The 23,878-nt window shown below is 41.0% G+C and overlaps 1 protein-coding gene across 2 annotated transcripts in view; it reads left to right on the top strand.

Annotated features, from left to right (window-relative positions):
• Positions 1 to 23,878, top strand: part of LOC101606456 (LIM domain containing preferred translocation partner in lipoma) — a 681,167-nt gene that overhangs the window by 85,360 nt on the left and 571,929 nt on the right. The gene's annotated exons all lie outside the window — the stretch shown is intronic.

Below are 23,878 nucleotides of genomic sequence, written 5' to 3'. Positions count from 1 at the left end.
GACCCTCCTTGGTTCCTCCTTGGGCATCTTTAGGTTGAGATTACCTCACCCTGCTTCAATGGCATCTGGCTTGAGTTATATCAGTTATTAAAAATGATCTAATATTTTCCTTTTAAATTGGTGGCCTTGGTTCATTCTATGATTAAGCTAGTGATTTATTTATAACAAGGTAAGAGATGGCTGTAGCCACTCTATGATGTAATCTAAGAATGACATGAAAACCAAATAGGCTTTTACATAATGAAAGTATTCCTATAATACAGTTTATGCCAAGGATTCCACCCCCCCATAAAAAAAATATATATATATATTTACTTCTTTCAACTTCTTTATCTTTTTCCATTTTGAGATTTAAGATCATTGAGTTAATTAAAAAAAAAAAAAAAGAAAGAAAACTCTCAAGACTCTGACCTTGTCTTCATTCTGCTGGTCCCACTGCTGCCCTTCATGGCTTCCATTGCAGTCATCCCAATGATCCTCTCAATGTGTAGCCTTCCTCTTCATTCCTTTGCCAGTGATGTTTCTTCTCTTGGAATCTACCCACATTCTGAGGTCTCTCTGCTAAACATAGATGTACTGCAGTAGCTCCTGAACATAGCATCCTTCTACCAGCTAGCTCAAATGTGCCTCTTGAAACTTTTGCCCCTTGTTAAAAAACTTTAATCTGAACTTCTCATAGCTTAATTAAAATAGGATAGAGTATTCAGACCATCAGCATTAGCAGCAGAAAAGTGGCCTTAGGGGACTGAGGAAATGGGTTTCAAGTCTGCTCCTAATACTGAGGTGTGGGCAGTTCGTGCCTCATCTTGGGGCTTCAGTTTTCTTCATCAGAGAAATAAGTGGCTTGAATTTCATTTCCCATGGTCAAATATGTACTGGCAATGGCTCCATCAGTGGCTGTGTTCTGACCAATCCCAAGGCTGTGTGCTGACTGAGCTCCGGTCATTCAGCTAGATCTGCCATTGTTGAGGCCAGAGACAAGAGTGAAGACATACAGGCGTCAGCTGGCTGGTTTAACAGGAGACAATGTGAAATTTACTTGTCTTTCCTTCTGGAGTGCTTTTGTTTATTGACTTTGAGTACCTCGTCCAAGGCTACATAGCACATTAGAGTCTGAAACACATCTCTTGGGATAGAGATGGCAAAAATTACACATCCTATAATAATAAATTCATCCATGTAGGTTGCATGTAGAAGTTGAAAAGCTGAAACAAGGATCAGATGTCTTTTGATGAACTGGAGTTATAAGCCTCCTTAACTTCTGTGTGCCTCTGACGTTGAGGGATGGCTAGTTTTGGTTTTCTAAGTCTTCCTTGCTTCCAAGGAGGTACCATAGCTACCTAGTCTATTTTATTTTTATTTTTATTTTGGCAAATATGGCCATTGAAGTTCAAGGTCAGAAAAGCAAGTGACTCAGCCATAGTTTTACTTGGATTGATCTTGCCCCATGAGTCCATTAGATCCACCAAACCTCTGCCTCCTACTTCTAATCTCAGATCAAGTTCTTGGCTTTTTGGCAAAGAGACAAATGTCCATTGTAGTAGATCAGCTCAGAAGCCATAATGTGGAACAGCGGGGCAGGCATGGAAGGGGAGAGAGAAGAGGGCAGTTTAGAATGGTTGAAAGAAACCAGAGTCCAGAGGAATGAAGAAGGAGCTGGAAGGGATCGGTGTGGAGAAGGGATGGAGAAGGGAGCAAAGTGTGCTCCTAAGAGAACTCTAATGTGGAAGGATAAACACTTCATTTACCTCTGAAGGAGTTCTTTGAGAAGTGGCTGGCATTCAGTATGTGAGGATAATTTTTTTTTTGGGGGGGGGTAGGATTTCACTTTGGACTAGGCTGACCTGGAATTCACTATGTAGTCTCATGGCGACCTTGAACACTCAGCGATCCTTCTACCTCTGCATCCTGAGTGCTGGGATTAAAGGTGGGTGTCACCATACTCAGCTGGGAATGAATTTTTAATGTTAAGAGGAAAAACACAATTGGAATGTGCTCTATAGGAAGTCAGAGTGCTCTATCATGGCAGGTTTATGTTCACACTGACAACAATATTTTGCAGGAGAATTAACAAGTTGGACTTTTTTCCAATGTCTAGCCTTAGTAATACCTTCTAAAGGTGTCTAAGACCCAGTTAAGAGTTTAGAATTTTCTGAAGACAATTTTTTTTTAAATTTTATTTATTTATTTATTTGAGAGTGACAGACACAGAGAGAAAGACAGAGGGAGAGAGAGAGAATGGGCGCGCCAGGGCCTCCAGCCTCTGCAAACGAACTCCAGACGCGTGCGCCCCCTTGTGCATCTGGCTAACGTGGGACCTGGGGAAACAAGCCTCGAACCGGGGTCCTTAGGCTTCACAGGCAAGCGCTTAACTGCTAAGCCATCTCTCCAGCCCCTGAAGACAATTTTTATGTTTATTTAAATTTCCCTTTTATGACAAATGTTTTATGGGACAAAGTGATTCTTTTCTCCATGAACTTGGCACCCAGAAATGCTGGCATATCTTGGATTGTTCTTTGCCATGCATAGCATTATTTGTGAAGGAAGACAGGGAAGCTGACTGGGGCATGTGTTCGTACTTTTTTGAACTGAGGTTTTTTTTGTTTTTGAGAATAGTTTCTATTCTTTTCAAAAAGTTCTAGAGAATTCTATTCCTCTGGCCTTCTAAACACCTTAGCCCATCATTAGTAACTTGCTTCTCTATGCTTCCAATAGAGTATTAGAAGATTACAACCTAGTCAAGAACAAGATTGATTGAGAGGCTCACTGATTCCTCTCCTATTCCCGAAGAGGGCTGTAGTGCCTGGTTTAGTGGTTTACAAATGACAATAACTGTTGAATGGCTGACTATGTGCTCAATGCTACTGTAGATGAACCCACTTCAGAAAAAGTGAGTAAAGATAGAGTATCTAAATTGTGATCTAGAAAGAGTATTTAAAGCTGACTGAAAAAGTGCACAGTGAAGTAAGGAGGTGGGTATAGTTGGAGAGAAGTCTGTAGAAGTCACACATGGTAATAAAAATAGCACAATGATGACTATCATTAAACCCACTCTGAGGGTGCTCAAAGGAAAATTATCTCTTTGTGATTTACAGCATTCACAGAAATTAAGAGACGAGATCCAATGAGTAGTTGATTAGGAGGTGGGACTGTAGATGCAGGCAGCTCTGAACAAGTTGAGCAGCTGAGAATGTTGGTTTCCCTTCCACCTATAGTGGGGTCCCCTCAGTTCGGATGCTCTTCCCACGCAAGCTCACCTGCAAGGATGCTTGGCCCGTGCAGATGGGCAATCGCATGCCTAATCACCCATTTAGGCACCCACTTATTTGTTTTCCACATGCAAATATGGGTTTTTTTTTGCAGATGTATTTAATATATTTGTTGCTTCCCCATTTTATTTAAAACAAAATGAACAGCCAACTGTGTCAGTGGAGGGTAGCAAATAGAAACGTGAAAAGTATGGTTTTTGCTGTCTGTGTTGATTACACGGCTGAAAGGGGTCCTAGGCAAATAAGTTTTTTTTTTTTTATTCAATTTTACTTTTGCTTTATATCACATTTTGTCATTATCATTGTTTTTCCTTTTTAAAGTTTTAAAGATGGATATATTATTACTTTCCCTAAATAATGTTCTTAATATTCCAAACTCCATGGTTTTTATTGTCTAGTTTTCACTTCCGTCTTTTTTGTTTCTGAACTTGGGTTCCGTTATCCAGAAAAGGCATTATGGAGTGTGTAAAAGCCATGGCGGGTGATGCTTTCGACTTCCTTAGCCTGCAGATAAACACCGGTTAGAAGCATGTGGGCTGCTGAGGCACTGCAACTATCGGCTACGCAGCCTCGTGCAGAAAGTCACTTTCATTTATGCGGGCAGTAGGTCAACGCTAGTGTCGGCCAGAGGCTGTGCGGGCCGTCTGCTTGCACTTCGAATGGAGGTATGATAGTACGATTGGTGGGTAGTTTAGAATTTATTTTATTCTGAACATTCCACTTTTCACTTAATGTCCACTGAGAATACCGATGCACAGTGATGCATAGCTTTTGAGGATGCAGAAAGAAATGAGTATGGACTGGAACACCTGGACCTGGCCTGCCCTGAGCCCGTGGGAATTGTCCGTGGCTGTCTCCATGGCCTGGGGTGAGGAAGAGCTGGCTGGACCCCATAGAGGATCTTGTCTCAAGGTGGGGTTTTGTGTAAATGGTGTCTGTGTCTCACTTTCCCCTTATTGAAAATGTTCTTTCGGTATCAAATTTTAGGCAAAGAAGTGCCAAATTTGGAATGTTAGTGAAAATTGCTTGCAGCTTGTCACTTGCTCACTGGATGTGTGAGGATTTGGGGAGCTAGACGCATGTGTGCACACACACATGGTGGGTTGGTAGATTCTTTGCCATAGTAACTTCATATTAGGTACTGAGTTTCTGAGCCAGCAAAAAGTCTAGAGCTTACTTGATCTGACGTCTTTATGTTGCAAGAAGTTAAAGTGCCTGATGTCACAGTTATTATTATGATACTCTTGCACAACATCATCCAACTTTCAGTAATTGGCATCTTAGAAGCATTTTCTAATAGGAACATTTATTTGGAAAAATGCAATTTTTAAAAATTTATTTATTTATTGGGTTTTTTTTTTTTTTTTTTTTTTTTTTTTGAGGTAGCTTCTCACTCCAGCCCAGGCTGACCTGGAATTCACTATGTAGTCTCAGGGTGGCCTCAAACTCACAGTGGCCTCAAACTCATAGTGATCCTTCTATGTCTGCCTCCCGAGTGCTGGGATTAAAGGCGTGCACCACCACGCCCGGCTGGAAAAATGCAATATTTAATAAAAGTACAAAGTCATATCTACTAGTTAGCCAGTGGGAGTGTACCCGTGAGAGGAAGCATGTGCCTTCTTTGGGTGGTACTTCCTTCTCCCAGATGTGTTTTTGGCATCTGACAAAGGTCTTGAGCCTCACATGTAGGCAGGCCTTTCTAGATCTTTCAGACTGGAGCAGGTTCATAACCAGAGGTCACGTAAACATTTGAGAAAATGGGCTTCCCTAGTGGCTGTTTCATAGAGCACTCTGAAAGATTTAGACTTAGACAGCAAGGCCAATTAAGTACCACTTGGTGGGTTCTTTATATGTCAAATGTAATAATACCTTTCACTTTTAGAAGTAAAATACAAGGCATGTTTACAAAGTTTTGAAGTGATTCTTTTTTTTGGGGGGGGGGGTGGGTTGCTTTAAAGCAAGAATGTCCATGTGTTTGAAAGTGCAAAGCTTTATCTGGAAATTAGTAAGAGAGGGTTAGCATGTCATGTACTTCCTGGGAGAACAGGGAAGGGTCCCAGGAATCCCGATGGCTGCGAAAGTGAGCGGTAGGCACAGAAAGGACTGCGCATCCAGCACGAGCTGGGCCTGCTGACTGTCCATGTGGGCCTGCAGCTGTGTGTCCTGAAGGACATATACTACATTTGTCCAGCTGGTGCCACACATCAGATCAAAATTCTTCTCTGTTGTGTGATGGACAGTCCCAGATGGCAGCAGAGCTCTTGGTGTCTATGGCAGGCACACTGTCTGAGGAATAGGTATCTCTTCTCACTTGCTTCCTAAGCTTTTTTTTCTTTACTTGTTCCATCTACTTGTCCCTTGGAAAGAAAAACAATTGAATGGTTTGACATCGCATTTATGTTCTTTTGTTTATATTCTGAAAATAATTTGTCTACTACTCATTATCTGTAAGTGATCTACCTTATGTGAGACCACAGTGTAATATACTAGAGTTATTTTCTGTATGCTCTTAGGTTAATGAAAGTGATCTTGGGTTTTGGGGTTATTGATCAGTGGGAGCATGTTTGCCAGCAAGGAAGAAGCCCTGAATTTGTTCTGTCACAACAGAAAGAAAATAAAATATCTCAGTTTCCTTAAACCTTCAGCATTCTCATTAATACAGATACCTATTTTTCATTTTAAAATATCTGTTTATTTGAGAGAGAGAGGCAGATAGAGAATGGGCATGCCAAGGCCTCCAGCCACTGAATATGAACTTCAGTTACATGTGCCATCTTTTGCATCTGGATTATGTGGGTCCTGGAGAATTGAGCCTAAGTCCTTTGGCTTTGCAGGCAAGCACCTCAACTGCTAAGCCATCTGTCCAGCCCCAAACAACCTTTTTTTTTGTAGGATCTTTAGAGTTATTTACTATGTCAGAACTACTACTACAGAAATTATTCAGATAACAGAATCTCAGATTTAACTGGCTCTTCTAGGAACCATTAATTTTCTGTACACTTTCAAGGATTCACAGCAGGGAATAGGGCATTCTGAAAATAATAAAAACAGCCAGATGAACTGCTGACTTCAGCTAGGCCTGTGGAAAGTAAGCTTTTTATTCCAGTGACCTCTTTGCTCATTGGAAAACTTTGGTCTGGTGGATTTCATGACCTGACGCTGAGAGTCCTCTCGTGTTACAGGGAGTGATTAGGTTAAGTCGCAGGGTGAAGGATCACTCTCACTGGGCTAATGTGTGTTACAGAGACATGGTGTCCTTTGGCATTTAGACAGATACCTTTTTCCAGCAGGATAATGTTTAAGGAATAGCTGAATGAAATCCCCCAATATATAGAGTCTACAAAGAGCACAGCGCCTTAATGTGAGTTAAGTTTTAGTATGACCTATGGTTACACTTGGTGATATTTTATTGCATTTGCTCAGTACATTTCTTATTTATAGGAATAGATTTTCTTCTCATCCCCTTGGCCCCAATCCCTTTGTGATGGCATTTCTGTTTGGTTCTCCTTGCATTTCATATACATATAAAAACAAACAAACAAATAACCCACAAACACTGACTAGGTGGGGAGGAGAGCCAGGCTCCAATCTCAGCTTATGGGTTAGCTAAAGTGTTCACAAACACGTTATTCACCCAATAGGTATGTACACAGGCATTTATATTTGCCTGGTGCTCCTACTTGAAAAATTACTGATTTGTATTTTTTGTACATATAAATGTATATTGATCATAGTTACTGCCATTACTTTGTCTTATCCCCCAGCTCCCTCCCACCGAACCCCTGCTTCTTCCCAACTTGTCTCGCTACTATCTTGATGTCTTCTTGTTTTTTTTTTGCCTTCAGCAAGTATTTAAGTGAACACCATAGATCTAGGTTCTGCACATATAAAAATGTGTAAAGCACGGTTCTTACCCTCTCTGCCTACCGTCAGGAGCGGAGAACCAAGTACACGAAGAGGACATGGACTCACTTCTTTCTCAGTCTGTTTTTGCATGCACAAGACCCAGAACTGGGCTAGATAATCAGCAAGGCTCGTCTGATGGTAACATGCAATCATTTATAGAGAACTCATTACATATCCAACAATTATTTATCAAACTGAAAATTGGCAAACATTTCCCCTTCCTCCCCCGTTTATAGCAGATAATGTTGAAGATGAATGAGGCAGCGTCTGCAAAATGCTTTAATAAGCAAGTTGGAGAAAGATATTATATAAGTTTGAGGCTGTATTATTAATGGAAAAATGTAAACAAGGGCTGATGTTTTTAGAGAGAACAGATGGTTCCTTTGTTTAGAATTTGAATATAAAGGACAGAGGAGAGAAAAAAAAAAAAGGATTCTTGCCATATTGTTTAGGTCCTGAATTTGAGTGACTTTAAAATGCCAAAACAATCTGGTTAGGAAAGTCCCATAGATTCTAAATAGCTCCTACAGTGAAGAGACTATAATTAATATAACAAAAAAATGACAGTAAGAAAAATCCTAATAAGAAATGCCTTTAGTGACAATGAATATAAACTAATAAAAACTCCCATTTTTGCATCAGCTCTAGAAACTTAATTTGTCATGTCCTCAGCAGTTACATACCATGTTGTGGAACAAATCAGTAGAAACTGATTTTAAACCTTGTTTATTCCTTAGCCCGCTCCCCTCACATTATCTCAGTTTCCCATGACTTATAAAGGGATCTTTTGGATTCACAAAAAATTGGATTTCTTCTTCTACCCTTGTAGTCAGGTACTGATAGGAACAGGGCATGCTCTGGGGTAGTTTTACTGGAGAGTAGCCCTCTGGGGGCTTGGGTGGTGCTGAGGGAGGCCGGGTCAGGAAAGGCCTTTGAGTGGCTTATCGAGAGTTCAGAGTGGTTTCTTTCCTCTATGTCTTAATTCTTTATGAGTTATCTCTACCGTACACAAGTTCACATCCTTTTGGTATGATTCTTGACCTTTGATACTGGTACTGTCTGACCTGTGATGTGATCAGGCAGGCTGCCCTGCCCTCTCACTCTCTCGCTCTCTCATGGCCTCAGCTTTCCCACTAGAAAGAAATTAACTAGAATGAGATAAAATAGAATGCTTATTTTAACACTGAGGTCGGGGTCCCCATATTTTTAAAAGCAGGTGTAGGAAGACTAAGAATGGCCTTTATTTGGGGAGTGTTTAAAGCCAACTTAACTTCAAGATAGTGATAACTTAAAGCTCACATTGTGGAGGCGAGAATTTCTGAAACCCTGTTTGAGTGTTGCTAAGTTGTGTCATACAGTGTGCTATGGCCTGGGTAATGCATTCATTTATAGCCTGGGATGGGGCACTATGGGCCTGGGGACAGACATGACTGGTCTTCCCTCTAGAACTCTGGGTTGCAGTCGATTTCTATTTACCATGTGTAACCTTGGAGTACCCACCTCCAAGATTTCTTTCAAGTCCAATATACTGGTTAGTCTCCAATTCATGAAAGTCATTAGAAGACATTGTACTGTTCCTTTGCTAAAATACTTGTAGGGGCTGTCTTCGAGTGTAGCACGTGCCTCCATTAGATGCTCAATTCATGTTTGCATGTGTTGGAAATGTGTTAGTTGTGAAGGTGCCATTTTCATACCAGCCCTTCTCACCCTCTCCTCTGGCTTAACCACACTGCATGGACTCACTCATCTGTATTTGCTTTCTGCTGTGGTCAGTCAACTTAGCTGGGTCCTTTTGCTTTCTGAAGCCTTTCCATGTGTTATCAGTCCCAAATATGTGGCACATTTTCAGTCCAGGTTACCTGAATAGACACAGGATGGCTGAGGGATTATTATTTCCTCATTAGGCCAAAGTTGTTGTTTTTTTTGTGGGCATGGACCATATTTAATGAGTTTCTTTTCCCTCAGAATGTCCTGCCAGGGCGTTGAGTGCAGTCTGTGAGCAACTGTTGGCTGAATTGCTTGAAGAGAGGCAGCAGTGGATAAGGATGAGAACAGGGGAGAGTGTGTTTGGACATGTCCTCTGTAGCTTGGTCACGTTCGGTATCTTTGTACCAGTCCTGGAGCATTGTGGGTCCCTGGCTGAGTGCCCTGGGGAGGGAGATAAAATGATCCTCTGATTTCCTCATTCTGTCACCTCTGGCTTTCTTGGGCTGCCCACTTGCTGTCTCACCTCTGGTCTGTTTTTGGTGGTGATTTCTCTCTTCTTTGCACCCTACCTTCAGGGCGTGAGTTAGGGTAAATTGTCAGCATATTCTGCTTCACTTGACTTCAACATCTTACAGGCAGGATCATGTTTTCTTATAATTCTGTGCCTCAGTGGTTCTGGCCTTCTGATGTTTACAAAGGACATGCTCAGGAAATGTGTGCAGATGTGAATTTCTTCCCTCACCTTTGCTTCACAACTGCATTCTCACCTCCTAGAAGCCATCTTACACAGTAATGCTGCCCAGCCAGTCAGGATGGCAAAATAAACTTAACAATAACAAAGCAAAGCATGGAGTCTTTTCTACTCCCATACTTTGTTGGGATCAAATAAGTTTGTATTCAAAAAAAAAAAATCAAATAGGGCTGGAGAGACTGCTCAGCAGTTGAGGGGCTAAAACCTAGCAACTTGGGTTTGATTCCTCAGTGCCCACTTAATGCCAGAGCACAAACTGGCGCATATACATGGAGTTTGTTTGTAGTGGTTGGAGGTTCTGGCATGCCCATTCTTTCTCTCTGCTTGCACATAAAGAAAAGCAATTAAAAAATTAAAAAATGAAAATACATTGTTCTGCCTTTACATGATGCTTGTGAAGGTTATTCTTCATGATGAACTTGACTGAATTTAGAAGTACCCAGGAGATTCCCCCCCCCCCCCAGGCATTTCAGTGATGGTGTTTGAAGAGCTGTCTAACTGAAGAGGGAAGACTCCCCTCAGCCCCTTGAGTGTTGGTGACACCATCCCCTTGGGTAGTGAGCTGAGCATTAGCATTTACTGCTGTCTGCCTTCTGTCTGTGGACAAATGTGACCAGCATGATTCTGCCATAGCTGGAGCTGCTCTGGCTACCATATCCTCACGGAGATGGACTATATTGTACCCTCAGACTTTGAGCCAAAGTCAACCCTTTTTCCTTAAGTTGCTTTGTCATGCATTTTGACATAGCAACAAGAAAAGCAATAACATTTTCATTAGGAAAATGAAAAGATCTTTCTCACTGTAATTGTTGAAATACATTTTCAGTACCCCCTTCCCCCCGTTTTATTTATTGGCTGTTATCAACTGGTGTGAGAATTCTTTTTTTTTTTTTTTTCTTTTACCTTCCCTCCTCTCCTCCTTCCTGAGATAGTTCTGCTAAATTACTCTGGCCTTGAGGGTGCCATCCTCTTGCCTCAGCCTCCTGAATAGCTGAAATTATAGCCTTGTGCCACTAGGCCTGGTTCAATGTGAGGATTTTCTAGTGGAGAAATGGTTTGGGGTGTCCCTTAGAGGCTCTGTTTGCTTCTTAATTGTTTTATCATCACAGGCAGTTTGTTTTGTCCTTATCTATTCATTTATCTATGAAATGAGGTTATTGAACCAGATAATCTTTATCATTCTTTCATTAACACTAAATCTATGGTAAATCAGGAGCTTTGGGAACAGACAGATATATTTAGGTCTCTGTTACATTTTTCTGCCCTTTAGCAGGAATGATGACCTACCAATCCCTGTAATCATCAGCCTCAAGAGCGGTCGGAGCATTTAGGAAGCAGACACCCTGCAATTTACTATACTAATTTATTTGTGATTAACATCCTCTGCCCTTTCTCATCTCTTAAACTCAGTGCTCTGAAATTTAATCATTGGGAATTCTTTCTTTCACAGATTATATGCCAGTTGCATTTCATTTCTCTTACCTGAACCCTCTGCTTCCTTTTCACCTCTTATTAATTTAAGGAGTGTAAATAGGGGTTGGGATTATAAACATTCTTCCTACTCTCAGTATTTGCTACTCAGGACCTGAGAAGTTCCTGGAAGCAGGTGAAATCCTGGGAGGCACCGAGCAGCAATGTGAACCCCCTTCCCTACCCCCCGCACTTTCCTAACATCGGATGCAGAGAAAACGCAGGGTGAGGTCTCACACTCATTGAAATGCATCAACTGAATTCTTCAGTTTGCATGAGATTATTTATTCTTACTGAGTTGATGGGGAAATGAAAACGTAGTCACGTTGCATACTCTGTGCAGTCACTTAATGGCATAAAGCCAGAAAATTTTCTGTGATTCTAAGGTCTCTGACCAGATTATCTGCCTTTGCTAAATGAAGAAAATAAGGTTTGGGTGGGGAACAGTTCTAAATCGCCCAGAAGAACCCACACTGTACCTCTACTCAGCCTGTACTTCAGGGCCTGAAAAATCCAGTGCAGATGCCTAGAGTGACTGAGCTCAAGTCACTTGCATCTTTGGGCCTCACTTGGTCCATCTGTGAAATGGACCAATAAACTCTTTAAAAGTGCCTCAAGTTAGGGATTGCACCCACCCCAGATGACCTGTGGAGAAATTTTTGTATGAAGTCTGTAATTCAGTAAACAGCACAACACACTCTACTAGTCCCCAGATACTTTGTGTGTGGGGGGAGAAAATGTTACGACTATTTGTAGAGCAACACCTCTTAGAGATGGTTTGGTGAAAACGCAGTACTTTTGAAAACATAAGGAACAGTATGCATTATAAGGAAGCTGATGAAGTTGGTATTCACATGGACACAGTACTTTAAACTTTATTGTTTTTTGGAGCTTGGTGAAATTGATTTGCTCTGTGTTGATATTTTATTGTTTTGGAAATTTGAGCAAGTTCAAGAAATATGATGATGCTATCAGTTGAAGCAAGTTGAAGGGCACTGTGGAATAACCTAAGGTAGAAGCTTTTCCTGGAACTTAAGGGCTGAAAAGTAATTTAGAATCCTTAAGTCCTTGGGCTTCTAAACTTGGCTGCCTATCAAGTTTTTTTTTTTTAATATTAACTAGAAACTGGGTGCGTCATATGTTGGTACCATCATTTCTCTCCTCCCTGCCCTCCTCAGTGGGATTGCTGGTGTTCACATAGAGTTGTGGGTTATGAATTGTGAGAACAGCAGTCTCATTGTGGATGGGGGCAATGCCTCTGGAGATTCCCTCCCACCCACCCTGTGGCTTTTACAATCTTTCTGCCCCATCTCCTGCAAACCCCCCTGAGCCTTAGTGGGCGTGCTTTAAGTCTACTTTGGTGTTATCCTCTCCACAGCTTCTGGGAAACTGCTTTGTTGGGTTTTGAGTACCCCCAGTGTCTGTCTCCATCACCATGTACAGGTAGTCAGGCTCACCATGGAAGCAGCCTTCTGCCTCATCTCGTCAGTTCCTCTGTGGTTTCCCCTGGGCCCTGGCTGATGTGCGACGGATGGTTCATCTCCTGCCCAGGAGTCAGCTGTATTTTCTTGTCTTGTTGACAGATATCCAGTTCTTCACAGGAACTCTTTAACAAATGCGTGGTCTCTGCCCATGTGAATCACAGTGCCTATAGCAGGGGCCTGAGGCATAGTCTTACATTCAAGCTCCTCTGGGCTGAGAACCACTGATATGGTCCAAGGTCTTGCTCTACTTTGATGGTATCCTAGTTTATGTTTTATCTGAGAGGCTGCAGTGCTGAATTATCACCAATCTGGCTGCTAGACCCAGGTCCAGCAAGGAATTTACCCAAACACAAAGGGAATGTCATAGGAGCTCCGTTGAAAAGGCTTATAAGCCTTGAAATAAGCACGCAAAGGAAAGGAAAAGGTTAACTTTTTTTTTTTTTATATTGTGATGTACCTTCTTTTATGTGCCTGTAAATGTTTAAAAATGATAGCAAGCCATAGATTTCATTGTGTTAAATGTTCAAGGTCTTTTTAAAGAATGCACAATAAAATATCACTTAAGCTAACTGACCTTTATATTTTAAAGCTTTTTGGAAGGGAACCACATCTAGTATTCAGCTTCAGCATAACTTTTCTATCTTCATTCAGCAGATCCTGTTTTGGAATCTAAGGGTTGAGGGCTTTGCTGTATTTCCTGTTATTTTTACCTGTTTCTGTTCAAACATCAACTTCTATTCTATTGATGGCTTATGATCTCATAATGTCTAACCTTCATAATTTTTATTTCCTCTAGAAACTTGCCAAGGAGGAGAGTTCAAAGCATAATTCATTAATTTTTTTTCCTTCTGCTACAAGTCCAGGTGTGGTGGGATGAAGCATGTATGGTCCAATCCATATTTTGACAAGGATGAGCGCCTCCTGCTCCCCCTTCAATCCATTTGGTAACAGTGTTTAACCCCAAAGGGCACTACTAATAGGTTTTTAAAAATTGATGCTAGCTATTATGTTGTTAGATATAGCTCATCTTCTAACTCTAAACTTGTTCTTTCTAGAAGGGAAATAGTACTCAGGTTACAAACATAGGGAACTGGAATTTCAGAGGCTTGTCTTGACCTACAAATCTTGTAATTGTAGCTCTAGTTATATTTCTGCTGTGCTCTTAGACATGAGGTATGGCCTGCCCCCAAGTGTTTTATCAAAAATTAGATACACAAAGTTTTAAGTACCTCTAAATATATATGTATATATATGAATATGCGTATATGTATATATATATATATGTATATATAAAATGCATGTGTGTGTAACACATACATAATATATCCCATGAAATAGCTTGGGCTAGTATATTAATCAATGTTAAAATTCTGATTAAAAAGAACCAATTATCAATTTAGTACAATTTTCCCATTCTGTTTCATGATGTCTATGATGTTTATGGATGTTTAGTTCATAGTATTGACTGAATAATCTGTTTACTTTTTATCCCATGAGGTTTATCATTCATCCACCCTGTGTCTGTGCTTCTAATTTGCATACATGTATGTATTTTTTTTGAAAGTGTTTGAGAATCTGTTATCTGTTGCTTCTTGGCATTTTGGGTAAGATCAAGTAGGAATAAGCTGCATAAATTATGCATGGCACTCTCCTCTTACAGGTAGTATATCTTTCAAGAATAAGGAACATAAGGATTGCTTCTTCCCACCCCATGTGGAGCTGCAGTACTTCATTTATAGTCCTTCTCCATCAGCTGGCCCACTTATATTCTCACCAGCGTTTCCCTCGTTTAGCAGAAAGTCCAGCAGAGGACCAGTTGTCAGTTAGTTGCTATGGCTTTGTAGGTCTTCAATGTGGAATGTTTGCACAATATTGTGGATACTTCATGGCAGGGACATTTTTGTAGGAGACCTGATTTAGAAGAACACAATAATCTTCACATTGTTTCTTTGTTTAAATTCAGTTGTACATTCCCCTAAAGAATACTATATTGATGTGTGTCCTCATGTTCACACTGGGAGGCTCAAGATGTGCATTTATTCCTTACTGACAATCACAACCTTTATCACATTGTCAAGATGTTGTCTAGAGTATCCACCATATACTTAATTCTTTCTTTTGCATTTGCTATTTTTCTTTTCGGCTCCTTTAGAGAAAGTATCACTGGCCTTGAACTCCTGATTCTACTTGCCTCTACCTTCCAAATGCTGGAATTAGAGATGTTTGCTACTGTGTTTAGCTCTCCTTGCAATTGTTAAGCAATCCATGGGTCATGGGTGGGGTACTTTAGTATAAGAATTTTCTTCTAGATTCTAACCCAAATTAGTCTGTTATGATAGTTGTGAAATTAGGATTTATTTCTATCTTTATCACTCTTTTCAAAATAATTCTGTCTTCATTTATTTGAGAGAGAGAGAGAATATCAGTGTGCAAGGGCCTCCAGCCACTGCAAACCAACTCCAGTAGCATATGTCACCTTGTACATTTGGCTTACATGGGTCCTGAGATTGAACCTGGGTCCTTAGGTTTCACAGGCAAGTGCCTTAACCACTTAACCATTTCTGCAGTCCTCACCCCTTTTATATTTGTCATTCCATGGTGTCTTTCCCCTTTTTTGTGTACTCTTTATCTGTCATACATGACATGATTTTCTAGACTTCTCTTTCAATATTTCATACTTCATTACTGCAATTCAGTTTTTGTTGTTGCATCCAATTGTGACCCTCTACAGGGCCACTTGGTGGGTGCCTTCATCATGGCCGCTGCCTATTCTCTTGGAGCTGTTGGATAGAAAAGTGTTCTGGCTGGGCGTGGTGACGCACACCTTTAATCCCAGCACTCGGGAAGCAGAGGTAGGAGGATTGCTATGAGTTCTAAGCCAGCCTCAGTCTACATAGTGAATAGTAGTTCAGTGAACAAAACCTCCCTGTCCCCCAAAAGTCTTGTCGTTTTCTCTTTCACTTCTAAAACCCACCTTTTCTTTAATTATAGCTTCATTCTTTTCAGTGGGAAATATCATTAGAGACCAATATCTGAGTGCTAAGCCTGCTCATTGCTGTTGATGTCTGCCTTTTCTGGTGTCAAGGGCCAGAGCCAGAAAACACTTGCCTCCACATATGTAAATACAAAATCAAGGGGAAAAGTGGTCAGTTTTTTTCCTTTTCTTTTTTTTTCCCTTGCCAGTTATTTTAGTGGGACTGTCCCTCTAGCATCTTCTACCATAATTTTGGTCAAACTTCTAAATTGTTGCCAGTCTGATGGCTGAGAAATGTATCTCAGGGTAGTTTTAACTTGTTTTTACTATTATCCTGTTATCAGTTTATTAAAACGGAGGGTTGGTCTTTTTCTTTTCTTTCCTCCTGCCTCCCACCCCATCAGGTATTACAGTGATTCTTCGGAGTGCCTCTGTCTCCCCAGGGCTGGGATTATAGCACTACACTTGACGTCCCCTAGCCTCTGCTCTGTGTGTATGGGATTTCTTCTAAGTCTTTTTTAGATTACAAAATTCTTTGGAAATTAGGTCCATTAGCCTTTAATATATGAAACATGTTATAAATATTTATTTTAATTTGCTATTTGACTTTGACTACTGTGGTGGTTTGAATGTGAACCATCCCCCACAGCCTCATGTGTTTGTGATTAAGTCACAAACTTAATTCCTAGTCCCTGGAGCCTTTGGGAGGTGGCGCTTTGCCAGAGGAGGTATGTTACTGGGGTGGGCCTTGAGAGTTTGAGGTCAAGTCCTCTGCCCCCCATGCCAGTGCTGGGGAGCTCACCCTTGCTGCTGCTGCTTTGCTGATGTGACACCCTGATGTCTGCTCCTACCAAGCTTTCCCCACCATCATGAAACGCCCCCCTAAAAACTTTAAGTCAAATCAACCCTTTCTTTCCCCAAGCTACTTCTGGCTGGGTGTTCTGTGTCTGCCGTGACAAGATAACTGCTATAACTATGGTGTCCCCCCCACCCCCGCGCCCCATTTTGGTTATGTAAAAAAAATTCTGTTTACATAGAATATTTAGGAATTCTTATTTCTTTGCTGCTTTACTTTGATTGTAGTTAGCAACCCCAATACCTGTGTTCACTCCTGGTCTCCTGCTGCCAAGTTATAGGTTTTACACTTACATTTGTGGTTTATTCTGTATAAGAGGTTTCAAGTTGATCTAGTTTTAGCCTTATCTAAATGGCTGTCGTCTATTCCAACTCTGTTTAGCAGGAAAACCTCCTTGCCCCTGTTACCTGAGACTAGAGGTTACATTTCATGCTGTCTTGGACTCATAGCCTTACTATATTGCCTAGGCTGGTTTCAAAGCCCTGAGCTCAAGGGATCTGACATCTGCCTCCCGCTCTCTAACACTATGGGTGTGTACCACGATGCTCAACTACTGGTAGTTACACTTTAGTACTCACTGTGGCTAGGTATGGAGGAGAATGCATGCTTGTGATGAGTGGAGCAGTGAGATTAGAGGAAAATGAGACCCTGGCTCAACAATCTTCAAGATGGAATTGACGTTTTTAAGGCCCTATTTTCAGATCAGTACACTTTTTTGTTTTTTTTTCGAGGCAGGGTCTCACTCTAGCTCAGGCTGACCTGGAATTCACTATGTAGTCTCAGGGTGACCTCGAACTCACGGAAATTCTCCTACCTCTGCCTCCCGAGTGCTGGGATTAAAGGCGTGCACCACACACCCGGCCACTTCATGTTTTGTAAGTCAACCTCTCTTGTCCATTTCTTCCCCCCAACAAATTGGCTCGTATATTTTACAAAAGGAATTTAATGTAAAGAATGGTTTGGGGTCTTCCTGCTCCTCATTCCCTTCCTCGTGTGGATTGTAAGAATTTGTTGCATGCATTTTTGTGAGCAACTGGACTCTGATACCTCTAACTCTTGGTGACCTGCTGATTCCTCCTTCTGCAGATGGCTAGTGTTTCTGTGGCACCTCTGCTGAAAGTCATCTCTAGTCACGTTGGGCAAGAAGCTGACTGGAGAGCCTTGGGTCTGGCAGTACTGCCATTGTGTGGGGTCAGTAGGAGTAATGGTAGGTGGGCGGCTGTACACATCTAACTCTCTGGCAAGTTGGAAAATAAACTAGTTTCTTTGTCCCAGAGTATTGGGAATAAGTAAGTTTTCTGATCCCTAAAAGTCTCTTAAGAATTGAAAATTTTTCTAGGAAGCATAAACTTCCCTGTGTTTACAAAACAAAAATTTTCCTGATGATAACTTCATGTCAGTAACGCAACCATGTTGGGCTCCTCTGAAATGGTGGTCAGAAAAGGGGGAATGTTTTGTGCTCAAATATATTTATTTTGGAAGTGTTAATTTAAGAAAATAAAGACACATTTCTTGCTCGGGGAATTCTCAGACTATGTCATGTAAGTGTCTCATTTTTCCTGTGCTATGGATTGGATCTAGGACCTGCAAAATTCTAGGGGAGTGCTCTACCACGGAGCTCTTGGTCTTTTAAGGCAGGATCTCCCTATTTAGTCCAGGCTGGCCAACAACTCAATGTAGTAGAACTTGTGATTCCCTTGGCTCCTCCTATCAAGGGCTAGTACAAATGCCCATCACCACATTCGTTTTGAATTTGTCATATTTGATTAGGAACAAAAATCTGCACACCTACAAATGGTGTACATACTTTGGTCTTCAGAGGTGAGTTTCTTAGGACTGTTGTATCATATATTGTCAAGATTCCACATGTATTTGATGTTATTGTTTCTCCTTAAATTTATTCAAAGTTAAGATTTATGAATGCAGAAGAGTGTTTTGGTCTCAATACTAAAGGGGACTTATGCCATGTCCTTCAAGGTTCGGGGACCATTGCTGAAGCGGAGCGGAAAGGTTATAAGAGCCTTGTATGTGGTCCTTCCTCCCACCCCACAGAGCCTGACTGGGGCATCATGACCTCACAGTGAATACCGATAACCTCATTGAGGAGGGTCCTTAGAGGAATGGGGCCTGGGGAGAGGGAACATAAGAGTATAACCACAGGGAAACATGACCAGTATGCAATATGTTCAAAAATAAATAAATTTGAAGAGTGTTTTATTCATAAATGTGGTGCAGACATCAACCATAGTGTCTGACATGTAGTAGGTGTTTACTGAATGGTTCTGAGCTTGAAACTGTCAGCTCTCATCGAGTTGATTGCAGTGTTTGTGGTTTTCTTCCCACCCCCGAATGTAGATGTTTTTAACCAATTGATTCTTCCTTTTAGACTAAAAAAAAAAAAACACAGATAAACATGTTTGCAAAGAATTATGTATATAACTTCCTGCCCTCCCTGGAGTTCTAAAGCGTCACTGTGAGTCATTATGGAAGTGGTTTCATCTTCGCTGCTGACCACCTAGGAATAGGAACACAGAACTGCCTTTGGGAGCAGCAGGTAATACTTGACCTAATGCCTGCTGCTGGGAGCACTGCTCTCATGCTTTTCTGGTTAAGGTTTCTACTGGTTCCTACTGCTGGTTTTCTGGGCATAATGCTCTCCTGGAGGTTTTGTAAGCTCTTCTGTCAGCTGCTACTTTGATGTGTTTCACTTCCAGTCGCTCCAAGAGATGATTGTGTATCTCCTGGAGAGTGTGTGATTTTTCTGTGCACACTTCAATCCTGAACAGGATTCCATGAAGCCCATATTTTAAGTTAGCTACTGGCAATGATGCTTGTGTACTCAGTTCAATTTCTTTTCTCACTCTCTTTTCATTTCTCTCCCCCTCTATATGTTTCTCTTTTTCTTTCTCTATTTTTCTTCCTATATATCTCAACCTCTTACACTGACATACACACAAACACACACCTTCTTGTTAAGGACGGGTATGCCAGGCGTCACTGCAGGATATGGGAGCTTACAATGCCAAAGGTGCTCATTCTCTTTGACTCTTAATTTCTGCCTCTGGAATATTACCACAGTTTGTTTTCAAAATGATTTTATTGGTGTTCTTTGAAAATATACAGTAGTTCTTAAAGAAAATTTGGCAAGTGCATACACCCCCCCCCCCACACGACTAAATGAAATTGGGTGCATTCATGGTCGTATGGTCATAGACAAGTAACAAAATCAAAAAGGCCTATAATCCTGTTATCCCAAATTACGTGATAATAATGTTACTCCTTGAATGTATTTGCCTGCATGTGTATTCATATGTGCACGGCTATTCTGGGCTTGCCTTTTAAACCAGTCCTCTTTTGTTAAGTACTTCCTGTACTTTTACCAATGAGACTAATATTCATAAAATTTATGTATTGCAATACTTGAGCATTAGGTTTACCTAGTGTGATGCAGACACTAAGTAAAGATTGAGAAAGGCTGGTGAGTGAGTGGGTAAAAGTTCACCTCGTTACTTCCAGGGTCTTCCTCAAGACTGTCTGCATGCAAGGATTTTGTTTCATAAACTCTTAATAAATTTAAGCAAGTAGATACTAACCTAGAAAAGGTTCTTCCCATTGTTTTCTTAAGAAGTGAAATTCTACACATGATGTGCTCCAAAACTACAAAAGGTGAGAGCCAAAACAGCTGCAGTGTGTTTCAGTTCAGTGGGAATTGCCTTACAGTGATGTGGTGCTTTCTCCTGGTCCTGAGACAGGGTCTCACTTTACTTTGTGGTCAGCATAGTTTGCATATGAAAGTCCTCATCATTGCTTATAACAGCAAATCAAGATTTCACTAATATAAAACTGGCTCACATAAATCAAATACATAAGGTGGCTCATGGTTAACTGAATGCAACATTCATGTAGATCTGGAGCAAAAGTTTTTCATGAATTTGCTTGCTGGTGTCATCACTGTGCCTCAGATGCCAAAGTAGAATTTGTAGTTGAAGTCATTATGTGTTGAAGCAATAATGAAGCAGAGTTTAAAAGCTCCAGTATACTTTTACCCACCCAGTACAATGGGTAGAAATCTTTCATTGCCTGTCCTCAGGTCCCTCGCTGAACGATGTAGCCTGTCTAACTCGCTTCAAGGCAGTGACTCCTAAAGTAGGGCCACCCTTCTGCCAACATAACTGTTTAACGTGATTTCCAAGGATATCAAGGTACTAGTCCCTGGAGGTCTTCATTGCCTGTGCTGTCATGCCCACCACCATAAAGGTTGTCTCCTCTATGCAGTAGTACTGGGCAGCACATATAAACCCTCACATTCCAACTTACCCTAACTCTTGTCAAGAGAGTTCTATTATGCAAATACTGTAACTGCCATAGCTTCTAGACTTGCTGTCATCGAGCTGAGGAAAGCATCTTGGTTGCTTCAGGACCAGGTTGGGAGCTAAGTCAAAGACAAGGTGGTCCTGTAGTTGGCTGAGCTTACCTGTCGTGAGAGGGATTCATCCTGGGAAAGAAGCAGAAAGGAAACTAGTATCTACTCAGCTGGAGAGTGTGTACTGGATGCTTTTGCTGGGTGCCTGTACAATCTTCCGAACATATAACCACATTACAAGTACTCACCATTTAAGATGGAGAAACTGAGGCTCAGAGTCCACATTACACTGTCATGTCCCAAAGCTAGCTAGTCAGAGAACCAAGGCCCAACCAGGTCCAGATAGTCATAACCTCTATCAAAATAATAGGGATTTCCCTATTTGCTATCTGCCAGATCATGTCAGGGCATTATTTCTGATTTCTGGGCATTACATTGTGGACACCAAGAATGTTGTCGTCTTAGAATTAGGCAGCTCACCTGAGGGATGCACTGATCTTAGCTTTTACTTTTGTATTTGGACAAAATCTGCTCTCCATAGCTACATCCATACCTCATGAGTGTTTTGCTCACCTTAAGGAGTTTGTACACAAAATCGTGTGTGAATGGTTCTGGATGTGAACACTACATTGGTCACTGTTTTGTCAACATAAAAACACTAGCAATAGGACAAACATGTATTCAGATTTGCTGCATTTCCAAATTTAGGTGATTTTACTACTATGTAAAGTATACTTCATCTCTACCTTACTATTTCAATTAAGCTCAGAGTATAAACAAGAAGTTATAATATTTAGTGATAATGGTAAAAGCTATTAATTTTATGGGTAAACAATTCATTAACAACTTTCAAATAGTGAAACAATTAGAGAAATGCATTGATAGTTCATATAAATATTAGATTAAATTCTAGCTAACAGAGTACATTAACTAGATAAGTGGGAAGAACTTCCTATCTATTCTCAACTATCAAATGTTTATAAAACATATATATTTCTATTGGAATAGAAACACTTTTTTAATGAGATTATATAATAATTATACTTACAATTATAATTATGGGATGGCTTAATGAATTTAGAACATTGAAAAGAATGAACTTTTTTATAATTTTTAGTTCCAGTTAAAACCACAAATCTAAGGAAAAGCCTAGTTAAAAATTTCAACATTTTATTTTATTTTTTTGTTCATTTTTATTTATTTATTTGAGAATGACAGAGAGAGAGAGAGAGAGAGAGAGAGAAGAGAGAGAGAGAGAATGGGCGCACCAGGGCCTCCAGCCACTGCAAACGAACTCCAGACGCGTGTGCCCCCTTGTGTATCTGGCTAACGTGGGTCATGGGGAATCGAGCCTTGAACCGGGGTCCTCAGGCTTCCCAGGCAATCGCTTACCCACTAAGCCATATCTCCAGCCCAATTTCAACATTTTAAAGATAAAGTAGAATGGATACATTGTCCTCTCAACATTGCCTGATCAAAATATTTTTCATATTTATTTTAATATTACAGAACTCAGATGAAGACAGTAATAGATTCTAGCATCAGCTTTAGCTTAATATTGATTTCAACATTTAGCCATTTGGCACTTGATCCAGATAGACAATGGGTCAGGTTTTCTACCCTTGGATCTTAAAACATTTGCACAGGGTGTGGTCCATGTTGCCAGGTTGGAGAATATCACTCATTTGCCTGTTGTCACTTGGTTTAAATTGTTTTCCCTGTTTATCATCTACTAAATCTCCTGCAAGCAAGGTCCAGAGGCAAGAGGCCCTGCCATACCCATCTGTCTTCTCTCCTTCTCACTCTTCTCCCTCCTGTGTAATCACAAATATGTTCTCTTTAAAAAAAATTGCATCTCGCTTTACGTGAGTACTGGGGAGTCAAACCTCGGCCAGCAGGCCTTGCAAGCAAGAGCCTTTAACTGCGGAGCCATCTCCCAGCCCAGGTCCTACATTATTTTTTTAGGAAGTTAGGGACTATTGGCCTATTAGAAGAAAGCTGTGGCATAGGGAAGTGACGGGCAGTAGTGATGTGAGGGAACGAGGAGTGGTGGGGGCCAACCTTCTGACCATATCTCCAAACTTTGTGTTTCAGAGTCCTGGCTCTAGCACTGTGGCCCATGTGCAGTGAAGAATTTGCTTCCATATGGGCCATATGTCTTGTGAGGCATGGTGTAAAACTCATTTATTAGGATTGTCCTTAGAGTATTATTCAGACAGCTAATGACTTCCTGGCTTAGTATTGATTAGCTTCTCGAGGACTGACCTGGAAAGGCCATGGTGCAGGTAAGGCCACTCACCTGCCCAGTGAAGGTAATGGTCAGGTCAGATCATGTCCTGAGGCCACCCCTCAGCCTTGCTCTTCTGCCATTGGCTAAGGGCTGCAGCATAGAAAGTAGAAACACTAAGAATCCAGGCTGGTTTGTATTTTCTGAGGGGCAAGCTGACGTGGAGGCTTGAAGAGGCCGATTGCTAGTTGACATTAAAAATTTGAATAGTATTTTCTGGTTTGTTTTCTCCCATATATCCATCTCATCTGTGTTCATGGAATGAGTTCCTCAATGTAATCACTGTAATGTTAATAGTTGTTTCTTGAGTACCATGTGCACACATCATTCTTAATCATGTAAGAAAAAAAAAAAAAAACATCATGCAAGGCTTACACTCCAATTTCCACTTGGTGATTATGGAAACGAGCCCAGAGAGATGAAAGAACTGTGGATGTTCACTTGGAAAGCCAGGAGTTACTGGTTTTCCTGCTACTCCTATAGTGCTTCAACATGGACAGTTGGAGATTTGGTTCTGCTCCCTTCATTCCTCTCTGACCTACCAGAGTAGTGAGTGGAATACAGTGAGGCTGTCACTGGCCTCTGTCTCCAAAGGACCTCTGACTTGTGTTCTGATGTTCATGATGCTCTTGTGGTATTTTGACAGGCCCAGGCAACCCTGAAATTGCTGTCAGAGATCCCACTCCAGGGAAAGCTGCAGAAAGAGATCTTGAACATGAGCTAGTTTCTCACCAGGTTCTTGTGATGACCAATCTCAATCATCAGTTAGAGCTTGTGGTTTATCTCACTTTCTGTCGAATATTTTATCCAG

The sequence above is a fragment of the Jaculus jaculus genome, chromosome 5, assembly GCF_020740685.1.
Source record: "Jaculus jaculus isolate mJacJac1 chromosome 5, mJacJac1.mat.Y.cur, whole genome shotgun sequence".
In the NCBI taxonomy this organism is placed as follows: domain Eukaryota; kingdom Metazoa; phylum Chordata; class Mammalia; order Rodentia; family Dipodidae; genus Jaculus; species Jaculus jaculus.
This window is presented reverse-complemented; position numbering and strand designations above follow the sequence as displayed.